Here is an 8,630-nt window from a genome sequence, read left to right as displayed (position 1 = left end):
TACTAGATGTACCTGCGTAGAACCAAGTAAACCATCAATCTTTTTATTGAGAAGTTCTACCTGATTTGATAGGATAGTAACTGAGTCGATGTTATAAATGTCGGCTTTTTTTGTTGGCTTAGTCCTCATGACTTGCCACTGGTAGTTATTCAGTGACATTTCTTCAATTCATAAGCCTCTTCAGGTGTTTTGTTGTTGATGGTTCCGCCAACAGCTGCGTCAACCATTTGCCGAGTCGAGGGATTCAAACCATTGTGGAATGTTTGTACTTGAAGCCAAAGTGGTAACCCATGGTGAGGGCACTTTCTCATTAAGTCCTTATATCTTTCCCGTGCATCGTAAAGTGTTTCTAAATCCATCTGCACAAAAGGAGAGATATCATTATGTAATTTATCTGTTTTAGTCGTCGGAAAATATTTTAGTAAAAATTTTTCGGTCATTTGTTCCCAAGTAGTAATTGACCCTCGTGGTAACGAGTTCAACCACTGTTTAGCTTTGTTTCTCAGTGAAAAGGGAAATAACCGAAGATGAATGGTATCATTAGAAATGCCATTGATTTTAAATGTATCACAAAATTTCAGAAAGTTTGCTAAGTAAGTGTTGGGATCTTCATCCTGCAAACCATCAAACTGAACAAACTGCTGTATCATTTGAATTGTGTTAGGTTTCAGTTCAAAAGTATTTACAGCTACAGCCGGTCTAACTATGCTAGATTCAATTCCTGTTAGAGAAGGTCTAGCATAGTCATACATAGTACGTGGAGTAGGATTTTGATTAGCCGCAATTGCAAGAGGTAGCTGATTGCCTTGGTTTTCAGCCATCTCTTCGGTTTGGGGTTGAGTATCGTCTTCTTGCTCATTCTCTGTGTATCTTAAGCTGTGCCTTATCTCTCTTTGACTTCTACGAATTGTATGATTGATTTCTTTGTCAAAAAGTAATGGTCCCGACGGGTTTCTTCTAGTCATAAACTATAAAAACCTGCCAAGAGAAAGAATAAGTAAATTAATAAATAATAATAATAATATTAAATTAAATTGCAAGAAAAATAAATCGCTAAAGTAATAAAAATTGAGCGTTCCTAATATCTTAGTTCCCCGGCAACAGCGCCAAAAACTTGATCGTGTGATTCGTAACAAGTAATAAATATTTATAATGAAGATCAAACCTAAACTAACTATTATCACGACGAAAAGTCAAGCGCACCTATCGAACAATAGTATAGTAATGGCAAGACCGGGATATCGTACCCATGGGAACCAAAAGTACTAGTAATAACTATCTTTTTATTATTTAACCTAGAAATAAATAGGGGTTGTTTATTAAACTAATTAATTAAACTAATTAATTAATTAAACTAAAGTGAAGAGAAAATTTGGAAAAAGACTTGAAGAAAAGTAATTCATAAAGACGACACCCAAGGAGGAATCCACCTAGGTTTCACTTGTTATCTGACTCTGAACCAGACAATTTATTCACTTGACTTGATCCGTAAGACTCCCTAACCTATATTATTATCTCTTTCGAGACTAATAACATCTAACCCTCAGTTGAATTAATCAAAATCTCTTTTTTAATTAAAACCCCTAGGGAAGCAGTAAATCGATCTATGGACTCCCATATTAGGTTTCACCCTAATCCGATAAAATCTCATAACCCTATTTCTAGACGTTCGATCAACTTCGCTTAATTATGCCAAATCTACTCTTAGACAGGGACTTTTTCTCCTCTGCATAAGCACATCAAATCATGAATCAATACCCGGAATATTAAATCAAGCATTAAGAACACATAATAAAGAACAAATCAAGTATTTATCATACAGTTCAGATAATAATAACAAAATCCATCGTAGGCTTCAACCCCCTTAGGTATCTAAGGGGTTTAGTTCATAATAAAATAAGAGTACACCTCAAAATTATGAAAATAACAAAGCATAAAAAAAACTCTAAAACCCCTGAAGGAATTCTGAGAGAGATCTTCAGTCTTGGAGTAGCTCCGGATTTTGGGATGGATCATCTGGCTTCCTTCAAGTAATTCTCGACGTGTGGTTCTGTACTCCAGAAAAGTTCTAGAGGAGGGGCCCCTCTCTAAGTCATACGTAGGGTGTTTATATAGGTTTTGGATTGGTTTTCTTCCTTCCTAAGTATCCTTTTCCGTGTAAAATACAACTCCTTGAAAAAGGGACACGCCCGTGTGCCACGACTGTGTGACATGATTGCCAGGCCGTGTTCGATCCGTTAAATTGCACACAGTCGTGTGGGTCAATGGCCAGGCCGTGAATCGTGAAAGCCTTGGTCGACACCCTCGAAAGACACGGGCATATGAGTTGCCCGTATGACAAGGCTTAGGCCGTATCATCTTCTCGATTTGGTCCATTTTGTCCCTTTTTTGCTCGTTTTTGGCTCCTTTTGACTCTTGGTGCTCTCCTGAGTGGAAAATATGAAATAATCGGATTAAGAGCACCAAAATCCACAAATCTAGTAATAAACATCCATAAATATGCTAAGTATTTGGGGTAAAAATATGTATAATTTGGCGTTTATCAAAAATCAAGGCCGAACCCTACCTTGTATTTCTTTTCTTTTTCTTGTGATGATTTCGGCAACATAAGCATGAAATGAGCTTATTTTAAGCTTTTGTTTTATTTTAATTAACATATAATCTAAATGACAATTTTGCCTTTTTATTAAACCATTATAAATTCACATGTATTAAAGCTATAAATGTCCATTATACATGTAAATGGAATAATAACCACATCAGGACCTCTCAATTATAAAGCCAAGCCAAATAAGCACTTCTAACATCTAGCACACAGCTTTTACATTTTACGCGATTTGGTCTTTTTTCAAAATTAAGCACACAAACATTCAAATTTCCATACGAGACTTTCACACATGCTCATTCACATATCATAAACACAAAAAATAATATTTAAATATTTTTCTAACTCGGATATGTGTTTTTGAAACCACTATTCTGACTAGGGTCTAAACCGAACTGTTACAAACACAGTTTGTTGTGCGATTTCACCTGCTGACAATTAATAGTCATCTACGAAATGATATTAAAGCTTATCATCAGCTAGACGATGAGAATCTTCACACTACATGAGAACGTTATAAATTTTTTCTTCAATGTTGTCCCATGCACGACATTTAATAGGAAACACAAATTGAGATTTTTTATAATGAGCTGAATTCATACACGAGAAATCTTGTCGATGCATCAACCAATGGACCTTTACTGGATTGTACTTATAATGATGCGACGTAATATCTGCACTTAGTTCTCAAGTTTCTTCTCTTGCAAATATGATAAAAAAATATGCAAGGAACTAGTGACGTTCACCTATTCAAGTCGCTCAACAAATTGATGTACCTATCTTTTGTTGTGAGATTTGAAGTGACAATCACAGTTACGAAGATTATCCACAACATGCAGAGAATACCTCTTATGTCAGTAACATCCACACCAATTCTTACGACACCTCTTATAATAATTATGCACGCAATCAATAGCCTTGGGGAACTCAGAGTACTGGACAAAATGCTGCGACATTCGGATATGAGAGTATATCTACTCAAGGAAATTATAATTCAAGACAAGGGAATTACAATCCTTAACAGTAGAACTACAATCAACATACCCAGATGCATCCACACCAGACCCAGACATAGCGATAACATTCTTCAATATTGAATCAGCATCGTCAAGAACATCGACGACAACAGTACACGTAGGCTTCTCCTTCTGATCCATTTGCAGCTTTTGAAGCTTTAATGCGAGAGCATATGACTCACATAAAAGCTATTGTACAAGGGAATTAATCTTTTATTCGAGTGTTGGAGGCACAATTAGGACAACTTGCTTCGAATCTAAATACTCGACCACTAGGCACACTACCTAGTGACACGAAAGATCCTAGTCCGAGAGGAAAAGAACACTGTAAGGCTATCACTCTTAGGAGTGGTAAACAAACTGGAAAGCCAATTACAAATTTTACTATAGCACCTTAAGATACCGATGAAGTGATCTCTAGTGAGAAGGTTGAATCTGACAAGCTTGTCGATGCACTAGACAAAGAAGTTCCACAAATTGTCACTCATATGTCTAATGTCCAACCCTCGAAATTGTTGATGCAATCAAAGGTGTCGGTGCAATTAGATGTATCTCCACCCTTACCTTTTCCACAAAGATTCAGGGAGAGTGAGCAGGATAGGTAGTACCAACAGTTCCTCAACACACTAAAGCAACTTCAGGTCAATATTTCTTTAGTAGAAGCTCTTTTGCAAATTCTGACTTATGGGAAATTTATGAAGGAACTCTTGTCCAATAAGAAGAAGCTAAGTGATATGAAAACTATTGCACTCACAGAAGGCTGTAGTGCTGTTTTGGCAGATAAGTTGCCCCCAGAAATGAAAGATCCTGGGAGTGTTACCATCCCATGTTCAATTGGCAACCATTATTTGGGCAAGGCTTTATGCGACTTGCAAGCTAGCATCAATCTAATGCCACTATCAACTTCCAGAAAGTTGGGAATTGGTCACATGAAACCTACTTCAGTGACATTACAACTAGCTAATTGATCATTGGCTCAACCTGAAGGGGAAATCAAAGACATCTTAGTTCGTGTGGATAAATTTGTTTTTGTGGCTAATTTTATCACACTTGACTGTGAGGAAAACAAGGAGGTTCCCATAATCTTTGGATGGCCATTTTTATCCACCGGACAAACTCTTATTGATGATTTCAAAGGTGAACTGACCATGTGACTTAATGATGAGCACGTTACCTTCAGTGTTTTTAAATCTATTCCATGCAAGGAAAAAGAAGAATGCCATACTGTCAAGGTGCTAGATGATCTAATTACAAAAAAATTCAATGACCAAAGCACAAAACTTTCTTAGGAATTTGCAGTGACATCGGATGATGAATTCTTAGATGATTGTGACAACATGGTTGAAGCTAATAATATTGAACTTGGGCATGGATAGCAGATCAAATATTTAGAATTAGCCAACAGAACAACTCTAATTTTCAAGCCATCTATTGACGAAGCTCTTACTCTGGAATGGAAACCACTACCTACTCATCATAAATACGTCTTTCTTGGTGATAAGAATACTCTTCCAGTTATTGTCTCTGCAACACTGGATGTAACTCAAGAAGAGAAATTGGTCCATATGCTTAAGCAACATAAACGAGCTATTGCTTGGAGTATTTCCGATATCCGAGGCATTTATCCATCTTCTTGCATGTACAAGATCAAGTTGGAAGATGAAGGCAAGCAATCGATTGAGCAACAAAAAAGGTTAAAAGAGAAGACGAAAGAAGTTGTTAAGAAAGAAATTACAAAATAGCTTGATGCTGGAATTATTTACCCTATTTCTGATAGCAATTGGGTAAGTCCTGTAACACCCCTTAACCCGTATTCATCGCCGAAATACGGTTATCGAGCATTACCAGAATGTTTAAAACATTTTTTAGATAATTCCTATAAATTACTATTCATTAACCGAGATCATTCAAACGTCCCTTAATTGGACAGCCCGATTTTGGGCTTAGCCAGAATAGTGGTTTTGGAACCACTATTCCGAGGCAGAAGAAAATTATTTTGATGTTATTCTATATGATATAGCATGTTTATAAAGGTGCATAAAAAATTTTGGTAAATTAATTTTAGCAATTTCTAATCCAATTTCGAAAAAGGACTAAATCGTGTAAAAGGTAAAAGTTGTGTTTTGATGCCTAAAGTTGTTAAATTGCTTTGCATCTTAAATTGGGGGTCTTTAAAGTGAAATTTGGCCATTGAAAGTGTGACGGCCGGCCAAGGGAGACAATATTGGTCAAAAAGCCAAAATTTATGGGATATTAGGTGACTTTTTGGTAATAAAATAAAATAAAGAAAAAGTTGTCACTTTCTTTCATTTTTCTTCTTCTCTTTCACCGAAGATGGCAGCAACATGGGGGCGTTTGAGAGCTAGAAAATTTCAGCAACATATTTCCCTAGTAAGTAAGTGTTTTTAATGTCTTTTCTTGATAATTTTTACATTTTTGGAACCCCTAAAGCATGAGCTTTCAAAAGAGGGGACTATTTTGCAAAATGATTAAGAGTCTATGGTTTTTCCATGAAAGAATATGTGATATTTTCTGAGTTTTTATGGAAAGAATATGAGTCTTGGTAGTGTTATAAACAAATTTTGTGAAAGAAGTTTGCATGAAAGCACCTAAAAATGGTTATTTTGCAAAGTTGTAAAATAAGTGTAAATGTGTGAAATAATTGAATTTTTGAGTTGCTATAGTTATGAAAATGATTTTTCTAGGCTTAATGAGTAAGAAAATATGATAAAAATCATTTTAGGAGCCTAGGGGCAATTTGGTAATTTTGGCAAAGTATAAGGGCAAAATTGTAAATTTTGCCAAAATGTGTCATTGGACTAATTTGATTATATTGTTTTAATAAGTTAAATATGATGTTATAGATGATGAAAAATGAGATTCGGGCTTAGAACGAGGAAAAACGAGAAATTGATGTTTAGGCCTCTCTTACTAATTTGGTGTTGAGGTAAGTTCGTATGGTAATAATGATGCAATATCATGCTTGAATTAAAATTTTCTATTGTTATGGCATTAAGTGTATGATTTAATATATTGGAAGTTTGATGGAATATGATGTTTCTTTGAAACGAGGAAGTTTGTACGAAAGTAATTTATCAATTTCATTATCATGTGCTTAATACTTGATATTGTACAAAATGTGGATATATGCCTTTATTGGAATTTACTTGTGATGATTCAATGAAAATGTGATGATAGCTTTGTATCTCAAAAATCCCGGGTGACTCTGAGGAATGCTTAGGATTTCGGGTATCATGACACCATATTAAATGTATGCCAGTGTAAGACCATGTCTAGGACATGGCATCGGCGATGACATATGTGCTATTATAAGACCATATCTAGGATATGGCAATGATATGTGGATCCATGAAAGACCATGTATGGGATATGGCTTTGGTATTATACTTAGTGTATAATAATTCCGAACATCCTTTAGCATCCTGAGTGTTCAACGGGTAATGAAATGGATTATATGATGAAAGCCCTAAGGAGGGCATGTTAAAGAAGGTATGATTATAAACTTTATTACGAGTTGGTACAGGTATGTACACTCAACTCACGAGTAATACCATGATATATAATGGTTTCAATGAGGTAAGTCATTGGTGAGTATGTACTTAAGTTATGTTACAAGTTGTACAAGTATGTGCAGTAAGCTTACGAGTAATGCCTTGATATGTGAAAATCTATTATGTATATAGTATTTGGTGAGTACTATGAAAATGACATAATTTGGACTAAGTCTTTAATACTTGATGACATTGAAATTATGGGTCCATGCTTATGATACATAGCTATGTGTTCTTACCATGATGGATGAAATGATGTTGCATTAATTTGGTGAACAATAATTGTGAATGAGTAAATTAGCCTTGACAGTTTTGGGCTACTGCAGTGGTGTAAATTTGAAAATACACTAAAAATAGTGAAAAATGAGTTAGAGGCTGAATAAAATATGGAATTAAATATTATTGATCCTAGTTTCTTATAAAAGAAACCATGTAAGCAAAAGAATTTCCTATAATGAGATAATTGAAGTTGTGTGAGACAGAGTCAGAATGACTTCGAAATCCCCTATTCTGATTTGAGAAAATCATTATAAATTACACAAAAATAGTTATGAATTATAATTTATATTTTTATAATCCTTAATGAGTATATTTTCAAGATAAATAGATGAGAACATTATTCGAGTCCTATGCTATGATATAATTAAACTTTAGTTCAAAAGGATTGGAATTATCAGACTGTGAACCAGGGGTAACTTTGAGTAATAAAATGTACTAATTGGCTAAACCAAAAATTTTGTAAATTGTATGGTAGAAAGGTACATGAGTCTAGTTTCAAGAAAATTTAACGGAACTTAATTTGGACTTTCGTAGCTCTAGATATAAATATTGTATTTACTATTGTACAAGAAGACAACTTATTATGAACTTGAGAATAGGTTGGGAACATTGATAAAAGCACGTTAATGAGTTGCTTATTATTTTCATATGAACTTACTAAGCATAAAGCTTACCCCCCTTCCTTTCCCATGTTCTCTAGTGTTGCCAGGTTAGCTCGGGTTGGAGTTCGTCAGAGATATTATCACACTGTCAAGCTATCGCCATTGGTGTAAGTAACTTCAAGTACTTTGAGTCTATGACATGTATAAGAGTTTAAATATTTGAGTGTGTGACATTTATTTTAGCCAGATGTATTGGCTTACATTAGCTATTGAGGTTATAAACCTATTTATATATGCATGCATGTGCTATGGTCTTATGTGATGAGTTTATAATGATTATGTCATGAATGTGGTAAGGATGTGAGTAAAATCTATGATATCTATTGCATGAAAAATTGACATGATCCTAACATGTTTATGGACGTTTAAGTGCCCATGTATGCCTTGTTTTATGCTATTGTATAAGTATGCATGCATGTGTTATGAGGGTGATAAAATGGCTTGAAAAATAGCCTTGTATTTGTCCACACAGTCCGTCCCCATGGGCGTGTTGCCC

At 35.0% G+C, this 8,630-nt stretch overlaps 1 non-coding gene across 1 annotated transcript; it reads left to right on the top strand.

Moving 5' to 3' along the window:
- The first annotated feature begins 285 nt into the window (after window positions 1-285).
- On the top strand, window positions 286-391 carry LOC121229948 (small nucleolar RNA R71). Its single transcript, XR_005927899.1, has one exon. It is a non-coding gene; the product is annotated as a small nucleolar RNA R71 (small nucleolar RNA).
- Window positions 392-8,630: the final 8,239 nt, after the last annotated feature.

The sequence above is a fragment of the Gossypium hirsutum genome, chromosome A05 (assembly GCF_007990345.1).
Source record: "Gossypium hirsutum isolate 1008001.06 chromosome A05, Gossypium_hirsutum_v2.1, whole genome shotgun sequence".
NCBI lineage: Eukaryota > Viridiplantae > Streptophyta > Magnoliopsida > Malvales > Malvaceae > Gossypium > Gossypium hirsutum.
The sequence above is the reverse complement of the archived record's forward strand: the minus strand, read 5'-3'. Positions and strand labels throughout refer to the sequence as shown.